We start from the raw sequence: 11,297 nt of genomic DNA, 5'->3' as shown, positions 1-11,297 counted from the left end.
TCAGACAGGAAGAATGCGCTGCTTAAGTGGTCTGTAACAATTTAAATTAATTTAGCCAGCTTTAATAAGGTATTGCCAACTGATTTTGTTACAAATAAATATCTAAAAAACAATTTTCATATACAATCAAAGCTTAGGAAAAACAAAATTTCAATATGCCAAAATTCCTTTCATTTCTCTATCTCTCATTTGCCCCCTTGCCCTTCCATCAGTGGCTAGCTATTAAAGATAAACTGGTTGTAATCTTTATTATAATAGATCCCTCTGCATGATCATTCTAAGTGGGCCTAATCCTCTGCTTTTCTTATTGCATTGCAATATCCTACTATGGGAATGGAAGAGATGATACAAAGGATTATGAGTCCAGGGTATGAAAAAGGAAGACCAGAGTGAAAGTTACTCTTTCCACACAAGTACTTAATAAACATTTCTGTTTCACACATGTGCTGATAGGGAAAAAAAAAAGCCACATGAAATGAGCCTCTTTAGCACAATGTTTTCTATTGCACTTTTACAGGAAACACAAGTTAATTAAAACACATACACACAAAATAGCCTACTTTTGAGTTCTAACTATGAGACAAGGCCATACTGTATGCATACAAACTGCAAGAAATAATTTATAGGACAAATTCCCCACAAGACCATTCAGGGAAAGGAAAAAAAAAAACCTAAAAGAAAGAGAGAGAAAAAAAGACCTGGCTCTTGACACTAAAGGCTTAACATCAAATGCGGCCAGAAATCCATTTTCACAGTTTTATTGCCCATTCTGGACGCTTCATTTCAAAGGGAAAGAATTTGAATTCAGACACATAAAATTCCCTTTGTTCTCTTGCCCTCCAGCCTTTGGTGCCAGTGTGGACGGTCCTATAGGGAGAGGTTGAGATCAAAAAAAAATTTGCAGCTCAGATACCTGGCCCCAAATGATGCCCCTTGGCATTCTTAATTAAATCAGCTTTGCAATAGATTGACAATGCACTGTCAATTGTAATCATTTATATTAGCAAACTGAGTATTTTTAACACTGGAAATAACAGAACTTCAGTAGACCTGGGGAAAAAAAAAGATGCTATAAAATTATACCACATGATGATCACATATAGTGCATCAAATTGTAGATCACATAACATCTTATCTTAACATTGAATAAAGCTGGTGTGATTTTCCACATCTTTCCCCATCTGAAAGGGCACTCCCACTTAGGTTAATCTGTGTTGTTTTTCTGTGAGATTCAAAATGGAACTTGAGTGTTTTGTAAGGGGGTAGGAGAAGGGGACATTGCAGCCTTGTGGTGGAAGGAACCTTTGTTATAGAGAAAGGGCCTGATCCAGAGTCCACTGCACTGGGGGGAGTTATTCCTATTGATCTCTGTAGGCTTTGGACCAGTACCTGCAGAGATTATTTTCACTGAGAGTTCTGAGGTACTTTTGATATTAAAATTGGCACAGGCATATTTTTAAAAGGAAGATATCTCCTTTGCTAGCGAATGGCATCCCTTCTTGTGCTGATGAATAAGGTACTTTCTGCTTTCTACAGTGTTATTTCTTTATGTTTTAGCCTCATGCTTCTTTCAATTCCACTTAATTTGGAATAGATACACATCAGCTCTCAGGCTTCAGAGTATAAATTGATCACTTGGAGAGGTCAGGAAGGCATTTTTTCCTCTCCACATCTAGCGCTGCACAAGAGATTAGAGGTCTGTGTAACAATGCCTGCATTTCCACTTTCTGTGGAGTTTATAGCTACTTTTTTCTTTCTTCTTTTTGGAACCCACTGACTCTGATATTCATTTCACTACAGTGGATTAGGCATGACTTTTACTTCAAACATTCATGTAAGTTGATTCTGATTTTCCTGTATGAAATACATCTCTACCATTGAATGTTAGCATTGGATAGCAGTGGACTTACATTTTAGCAGTGTTTGGTGACCATTAATGGACATTTCTCCACCAAACCTACTGACACAGAAAATTTTTAATTGCTTATTGGACTGACTTATAGAGCCACTGTTGCTGTAGCAGTTAAATAGAAGCTTTTTGCTAACCTTGAAAAACATTATTTACCATAAACTGTCCATGGAGTAAGGAAGTTTAATTTTTTATGAGATTAAAAAAAGTTGTTCTAACTCAGACATACTGCTCAAGTGTTAGAAATTTCACCATAATTAGAGCACTTTTCCAAGCCTTACATCTTTGAATTTCAAACTCAGTTGGGAGATTTTGATATTTCTCTCAACTGAACCATTCTCAAGTTCTTGAGCATTAAGGACCTCACAGACATTCTAATAATTCATTTGTCCAGAAAGAGGAGGTAATCTTAAAAGACAAGAAAGGAGCTGAAAAAAAATATTCTGAACTGACCTGAATTGTGGAAGAACCAGGACCTGAAACTTGAGAACTGGCCTTCAGAATGACCTGCCATAGGTCCCTCAGAAAGTATTCTTGTGAACTGGGATCAAGGGTTTTCAAGTAAGGATCTATTCACCAAGTATTATACTGAAAAGAAAGTGGCATCTCATTTGGTGAGGTCCCTTTTGAAGCATGTCTTGAATGTCAGATTGAACTGCAGCTGGAAGTGAACAGGGGGAGATTTTAAATTCAGATATTCTGCAATATTTTATGTCACCATTGTGCCAAGCAGGTGGAACATGCTGGCATTTGCAACAGATTCCAAATAAATGCAAAATTTACCTCATTACAGTATTTGATCACTAGTAGACATCTCTTGACATGATTTAGACATTACCATAATATCAAATGCAGATCTATGCTTTTATTGCTGTGGTCACAAAAACATTCTGAAATTCTTCTCCTTCATGTTTCCTTTTCCAATTTTTCCTTTAAACTGTTCTTATCTTTCACTTCTCTTTATTTATACTGCACTTTTTCTTCTTCCTTGAATTAATATACTCAGTGCAGGATATTGAATACACATATGATATGATATGGTATGGTATGATATGATATGATATGATATGATATGATATGATATGATATGATATGGGATATGATGATATAGAGCCAGCTGTTTCCTCTAAACATGCTTTGTGAGGGCAGTGGTTGAACTCTGTAGAGTATTCCTCTTCTCTTCTTTCACCAGCCTCAAATCCCTGAACATCACCACGCTTGTATGTCAGGCTGCCCTCTCACTTTAAAATCAGTGGACATCGCCAGGATTTCCATTTTGTTTTTAGAAATTCTTTCTGGTTCTTAGATAGTTCTTATTTCCCTATTCTAGAATTTCTTCAACCAGATTATACCCTTCTTCCAAATCAGCAGTGTTTCCAATAGAGAACTTTTGTTTAGCTCTGGGAACTTGCTGAAGTGAAAACTAGTCTCCTTTTATATTTAAACAACAACTTTCCAGCTGCAAGAAAACTGAGGAGCATAGTAAGTGCCTGGTAGTCCAAACAGCCATTAGCTTGGTGGCACATATCAAAGTGGACGAAATAGCAACTCCTCAATGGCATCTGGTCTCTTTCCCCAGATTACACAATGCAGAAATCAAACAGGTTTTGGTTAATTTCTTGGTACATTTTGAAATCCAATTAAAATTATTAGTGAATTTATAATTCATAATTTGTAGATAATTTTTATGCTAATTTTTACGTACTCTGTGAAGGATTAGTGACTGCTGACATAATTAAGTCCAGTGAATAATCAATGCCTGTAACTTCTAAATGTCAAGAAACCATGGTGCTGCAATGAATTAAAAAGTGTTGTACCCTGGAATCATGCTAAATGATTAATTTGGGCATATGTTTTCATCTGGGAAAGTTAGATTTTTTGATGAACCCACTTAAAGAAATACAGACTTTTGCAGATAATTTTATTGGAGAACAAAAAAATCTAACATCTGAAAACTTAAAAAATTTTACATTTATGGTTCAATATTTGCAAATCCTTGAATTTCAGGTAAAAATACTGAGATTTTGGCTGACCCTATTTGGAAAAAAAAAACCCGAAACCACAAAAATCAGAGTAAAATAAAACCCCCAGTAACAAATTATAAAATATTTGCCATCATCCACTACCCATTACAAGCAAAACCTTTACTGAAGTCTATACAAGAAAAAATGCTAAAATACATCTGGAATGGGACAGCTAACTTTAGGTTTGTTTTTTTTTTTTTTTCTTTCCTATTCCAAGTGGATATCTGTGAAGATTTATTTCCTATGTAGATCCCATGGTAATTTAGAATGATAAATTTCTCAGAGACAACTCTCTGCAGCCTTAGTGAAAATGTATGCCTGCAGGTAATTTTCTTCAACAAGTCTGGCTTTTCCTTTTCCAGTTATATTGGCTTCTGAATAGTCCAGTCCTTTTTTTTTTCCTGGGAACACAACAGGAATATTGCTTCTCAGGAAAGACACAGGGTCTTATTTGTCAGGGTATCCATAAAAAGGATTCCATCAAGGGATTCCTGTGAATATGATTTTAGATGGGTGAATGTTCTCATTTAAGTTCTTTCTATCATAACTGTAATAGAATTTTAAGGTACATTTTTATGAAATAAGTTGGAAAGAGAATTAAAAAGCTTAGATCTCTCTTTGTCTCCCAGGACAGAATGGACTGTACCTAAACTGGACTTGTCATCTATATCTGACCTGATCTTAGGAATTTCCTACCATGCTTTTAGATAACAAAATTTACAGTTAATATTTTCCAGCTCAATATTTTTTTGCCTTGTAACAAACAGGTGGCAAACAGGTGATTTCAATCTGCTTTGTAATGTCCTTTTCTGACTCTCCACTGTTTAATACTGCTTTGTCCCACAGGCTCTTCAATGACTTTACATCTTTCTTCAAGCTGAGAGGACAACTGGGCACAATGCTCCATTTTTGCTTGTATATTACCTGTGTGCCTTGTAGATTACACTTTTTTTGTATATATAGTTTGCATTTTGCCACAACATGACATACCTTACTCCAGGTGAGTATTCCTAAACCTGACTTTACCCTTATCCTTGTTGTAGCCTACTTTTTAAGGCCATTATTTCATCCAATTTTGAAGTTTAATCCAACATGTCTGAAATGTGGTTTAGCTGCATGTCATCTGTTCATTTGCTGCAAGTACACTTTATTCCATCTTCAAGTCAGAAAAGAAATACAAAGTAGTGCCAAACATATGACAGACCCCACAGAACATTCAAGGAACCCATTCAGGATGAAAAGAAATCACTAAATATATCTTTTAGTTTAGTTTCACTAATATTTTATTTGCCTGCTTTTCATTACATGCTGTAAGTATTTGGTAAAACAGAGCCGTTGTAAGTTGTAATTAAGAACTCAGATGCAGAAAAAGGGAGATGGGTCAATTCATATCAGCAAAGATCAGTTTGTTTTAAACAAAATTTTGGTCTGAAGGACAAAAATTATACAAATTTCATTTAAATGAAAATTGGACTTTATTATGACAACTGATCTACATTTAATTATGTGGGTTGTAATTTATAAGCATATTCAGCTTTTTGGTTTACATTAATTCCTTTTCTCTTGCCCTAAGTCTCCATCCCTCTTGTTTTCTCCTACTAGTCTAGAGTGGAATAAGTGAATCTTTTAGCAAAATAACTGAATAATTGAAAAGTGGCATAAAAAAGAGCACATCTTTTGACTTAAGCTATATTTGTTTTGGAAGAGAAATGAGGTCTGGATGTCTATTTCTGTTCCAGATAAACATAATAAAAACCTGAACTCTACCTATGAATATAATCCCCTATTTAATATCATTAGTATCTAAACTACTTCTTGGGGTCTTGCAGTTTAGTATTTTCAGTATATATATATTTTATCTCAATTCAGCTTTATGTTCCATTTGGCTCTTTCTGCCTGTTTTTTCAAATAGAGCATCAGACAGCCCAGCTTACAACTCAGCACTGAGAGAATTCCACATTGTTCACATAGTTTCTCAAAAAAGACTGCAGTGAGCTCTGTTAAAAACAACATTTACCATGGCATGGTGCAAATATCTCATAGTGGAAAACAGACCAAGCAAGGAAATATTGTGGTAAAATCAATAGCCCGGAACACTATTATGCTTTCTAATGGCACCCACTGTTTGAGCAGGGCACATGTACACATATTTCCACGTTTCTTATGTCCTATTCATGACTACTGGAATCAAATTACAGTTAGGTCTGCAACAAATACATAGATTTATATCCTAGACTCCAGGCTCCTCTGAAGCAAAACTTGTCTGGGGTCTGGAATCCAACCTCAAATCCACTGAATTTGGGGTAGATTTTCCCTCTGACTCAACCAGCTCTTAGACAGGTCTGAAGGGAACAGCATCCAGCACAAAGTGGGTAGTGAGGTTTGTTCAAACAGGGCTGGCTCTGGGTCCTGCACAGTGCTCCTCCTGGGATGAGAGGGAAGGGGAAACAGGGATCCTGGATGTGGCTGGGCACTGAGAGCAGAGGGGAACAAGGCCCCAGGGCTGACTCATGGAGATGTAAAACCCCTGTCCCAGAGGATGTGGATCCCACTCCTCGGATGATGTGCCTCATTCCTGTTGAAGCAGGGAGTGTTTTAGCCAGGAGGGGGAATACACTGAACCCATTAAACATCCCCCTGAGCTGCAGTCTGTGTGGACATGCAGATCTGGTCATATCCTGCCTTTGGTGACTCATGGCAAACCCCACACCCTCCAGGCAGTGGGTGCCAGAGGGATCCCTGTCCGGGAATGCTGGGCTGTGGCAATCAGGAGTGCAGTGCAATCTCAGATAGGATGGCAGCCCCTGTTAATCCTTCAGAGCCATTCTGTTAGGGACAGCACAGAGACAGATGCTAATGGTGCTGAGGTGAAACTACAAAGCTGGTAATTTTTTAGAGCTTGAAGAGGAAAAAATGGTGTATGGGTATGAGAGCATATACACATTCTAAGAATTAAATTTGCTCTTATTTTCAATGTATCACACTTTTGAACATAAAACTGGGTGCATCTCTTCTGTAAATATTATATTTTGGGGGATTTTTCTAAACACACATAGGAATAATTCTTTGCTCCCAAGGAAGAGTAAAATTGTTCCATATGTTTAGCAGAAGTCATCTTGTACAAGACAAATTAACTTTTGTCTGTTGGAAGAGAAAGTGTTACAAACTAAACTCATGTGTTTTACCATTTCCTTGGCATTGTGTTTTCTAAGAACTGAGCCTGGAATATAGCACATGAAATAACAAAACATTTTGTTAACAGCATTTATGTGTATTTTATAGGGAATATTCTTATATATGTATTATTCTATGATTTTGTGGATAATATTTAATAAATAAGATGAAATACTTGTATATTTGTAAATAGTCCATCTTTATGTGCATGTGAAAGCAAACACATTGTAATTGGACAAAATAATTAAAATTTGCATAGTTTAAATCTTTAGCATGTGGTCAAAAAATGTAGCAAGTGGGCAGCTAATGACCCAAATTATAAATAAACCTGTCTTTGAATTCAAGATTAGTACAGATTCATTATTATAGAGACAATTTGTGTATATATACATACATGTATACATACATACATATATATATATATCTTGCATGCTTAAATGCATTTTAGAATCAGTATTTTTAACTGATCAAGGGTGAGGAAAGGTGGAAACTAATAGGTAAAAAAGGATCCCAATGGTTAAAATTTCCCTACACTTAGATTTTTTGTCCTTTTCGTATTATATTCTTTGTAAGCTTGACTGAAGTACTTTATACAAGACTCAGAGGCAACCCCCCCCACATTGTATATGTTCTGTATTTAAATAATTGAATGCTGGTAGAAAGGTGTAGTTTTGATGAGTTTGCAGTTTTGCATTGAAATCAAATATATTGTAAGCACAGGGAAACACAGCTCCGTGCCCTATGAAGGTCTGGTGTCATGGTCAACATTTGAAATTTGCATAAGAGGTTATTCAAAAGAGAGGCAGGAGACTTCCCTATTGTATTAGCACAGTAATGCAATTCTTTGTGGCTATTATCCTGACCCACATCAGCTCTGCTATGCACAGGGTCTGAGTTTTTATGAGCTATAGGCTTTTATGCTGAGAGATTTTATTAACCTAATTAAAAGTTTTATAAAAGTAAATTATATTTATGTTTGTGTATCCTATTTGCAATCATTAGGGAACCCAGACCACCTCCGGTGACTTCAGAGAGGGCTGGTCAGGTCCCATCTGTGTAAATCTTGTGAGTTGTCATGGAGTCATTGCATTTGATTTACATGTGAAACCTGCGGACTGAGCACAAATGCTAACCAGACAGCTGATAAATAACACAATGCCAAAGCAACACTTTTGCATTTCTTTAACTCCTTTCTTACAGGGACCTCCAAATGTTTTTCAGACCTTAATGAATAACCCTCATGGGTAAAAAAGAATTTGTTACAATGATATCCACAACACCAGAATACTAATGTATTATAGACCTTATAACATTTATCAGTTTGGTGCCTGGTAACATCAGTAATGGACTGAGGCTCATCACACAAGTTTTTTAAGCACAAACCTGTCCCAAACATCTCACATTTGTATCGATTGACAAAGGTAGACCTTTAAACTCACCACCTCTCTGCTGAGACATGTTTGTGTAGGTCTGATGCAGGTGAAAACCAAATATGCTCAAGTTACCCAGGAAGTGGCTTAAATCCACTGTGAATTTGGTTTCAGGCAACCAGTTTCATTTCTTCTTTGCAACAGTCTAGAAGCATGTATACACTCAGTTATCAAGTCTGAGCTGAGGGCTGTGCCCCAGCTGCTTGTGGTTGACTTGCTCATACCCTAAATCTTGTACAGCTTCGGGTGGCAAGCCTTAAAATGAGGTAGCAATTCCAGCTTTACAACCATAAACAAAGAGATGTTGTACAGCAAAACGACTGGATCAGATGTCAAATCCAAAAACAAAGGTTCATTTCCCACTGTGTAGCCATAAGTGCTAGGAGACCTGCAGCATGACCCAAAAGCAATTTACGTGGATATTTGGGGAAAAAAGTCTCAAGTTATACAGAAATGTGTCAAAAATTGCATGTAAAAATCACCTGACTCAGCTGCTTCTCATCTGTGTAAGAGCCTGATTCACTGTCCAGTAATGCCATGGGGAAGTTTTGCAAGATCTTTCTCCAGAGACACATTGGGATGAAGTAAGGTTTCTCTCTGAGAGTAAGAAGAGAATAATGTGGTTAGTGATGGCACAGAGGAGAGAAACCACAGAGGCTGTAACAACCTGCTGCTTGCTGCAATGCAAACAGCAAACAGGCACAGGGATTTACACAACTGATAGCCCTGGTCCTTCTGTCACTGTGCCTCTTGATGCACTTCTGACAGTCTCTAGAAAAGGCTGTCACTACGACCTGTCTGTCTTCCTTATATCCTTTACTTTGGCTTGCTCAGCCCTACGGAACTCTATTAAGACTTCAGTGGCTGCTGGATCAGGCCCTGGATTCTCTATAAAACAGTGCTATGCACTCAGGTTAAGCAGCTTCTATGGGGGAAGAAACAGATGCCAGGAGTGTAACAGAAAGGAGCTTTTGAAGAAAAAGTTGTGAAACAGACCTACTAGCAACTGTACAGGGCTGAAAGCCACCTTGATGGTGGGGGGACAGGGACAGCACACAGGGTGACATCAACCATGTGCTGCATGGTTGTTGTTCATAGCTGGGCAGGGGAAACACATGCCAAATTCCTGTCTGTTTTTCAGCATGCGATGTGTATCTTGATATAGTTGCTGTTGATTATTTGGAAGTATTTATTTTACAAGACCTAATGGTTGCTGTAGCTATTCTAGGAGCAGGGTTTTGATGGTCACTGCTGCAAAAAAAGTAACCTCTAGATAGTGTTAAATATCTAATATCTAAATCTAAATAAATAAATCTAAATAAATCTAATATCTAATATCTAAATAGTGATAAATAAAATTAAACCAATATGTATCTAGTATTGTTATTGTTATAGCAGTATTTAATTACTGAAAAGTAAACCAATCAGATTTAGGTATTTTCAGAATTAAAAGTTGACTGTTCAGCTTTAATTTTAACCCACTCATGAATATGGTTTATAATATTCATTATACAATTGCCTTTTTGTTTTCATGTAAGATCCAGGGTTTATTCTGAACAGAGAATGGGTTGTGTTTATTGAAAAATCTGCTGTTTCACAGATTGTTCTATTTCCATTATTTTATCTGTGAAATTTTAATATATTTTGATCAATAGGATGGATTATGACTGCATTTACCATACAAAACCTTGCCAGTTTTACCTGAAAGTGCTTTTTCATGTTGTTAAGGTATTTCTTGAATGTTTCTGTAATTAGGACATGTGCAGAATAAATAATTCTGCAAATCCCATAGAGGTGCTCCATAAACACTAAAAAATTGTCAAATTTCCTATAACACCCATTAAGGTGCTGTCAACACCATATTAATCAATCAAGACCAAATTTTGCCAGGTTTTGTTTGCATCACTGTTGGATAAAATGAAGTCTGAGTCATTTAAACAGAACTTTTTACAGTCTTTGGGTTACTTTGAGCTATGATGTGAAGTTAGGTGGTTTTCAGCCCAAGTCTTAGGCTATGCAGGCTTACATCCCAGAACAATCCTATTGTTCTGGCTCTAGAAGTGTGTGTCCCCTGCTTGATGAGTGCAATGCAGAGATACTGCCTGGCAGCAAAAGGATACCCATGTTATCACAGCCAGGGTAAAGTCTGATCAAATTAAATGCTGAGTAACAGGATATATCAGCTTAGTGGAGTTGTGTGCTAACCTGATTGTTCTGCCTGACTCAAATCACTTGGGTGTCCCCCCACGACATTGTCTGGTGGTAAATAGCATCTATCAACTAACAGCAGGACTGGCAACCCCAGGAAGGAAGGCAGGGCTGAGCAGTGACATGGTGCAATGGAAATACCTGGCAGAGTTGCTCTCCAGGCTGTACTTTCATCATGGTTGTAGACCGTGGTAGACTGTGGTACCTTTTAGAAGTACAACTTCTTTTGGTTTTGTTGTTAACTGAAGTAGGAGATGACTTTCAGACTGAAAACAGAGCCATTTTTCTAAGCAAGAGAAAGAAAGAGAGCATACTGACTGCATTTGGGAAAGGTAAAACTTTTAAGTGTAGTCTAATACCTTAGGGAAATGCCTTTGATGTGAGAGATGCTGTGTTTTGCAGATGATTTCCCTTCCCCTGCTTTATCATACAAGGTGACATCCTAGACTGCACTTTCTGGGTTTCAAATTTTTGAGCAGTTATGAACAATTATATACCCTGTTTTTTTGGGTTTTTTTTCTGCTGGAATGGAAAAAGGGTGAAAACCAAGTT

At 37.1% G+C, this 11,297-nt stretch overlaps 1 long non-coding RNA gene across 1 annotated transcript; it reads right to left on the bottom strand.

The window, feature by feature from the left end:
- Positions 1-4,390: 4,390 nt before the first annotated feature.
- On the bottom strand, positions 4,391-10,981 carry LOC118686966 (uncharacterized). The gene is made up of 3 exons (XR_004980278.1): positions 10,887-10,981; positions 9,020-9,134; positions 4,391-4,424 (listed from the first exon to the last, which is right to left on the bottom strand). It is a non-coding gene; the product is annotated as an uncharacterized LOC118686966 (long non-coding RNA).
- Between the last annotated feature and the right edge of the window lie 316 nt (positions 10,982-11,297).

The sequence above is a fragment of the Molothrus ater genome, chromosome 6 (genome assembly GCF_012460135.2).
Source record: "Molothrus ater isolate BHLD 08-10-18 breed brown headed cowbird chromosome 6, BPBGC_Mater_1.1, whole genome shotgun sequence".
Classification (NCBI taxonomy): domain Eukaryota; kingdom Metazoa; phylum Chordata; class Aves; order Passeriformes; family Icteridae; genus Molothrus; species Molothrus ater.
The sequence above is the reverse complement of the archived record's forward strand: the minus strand, read 5'-3'. Positions and strand labels throughout refer to the sequence as shown.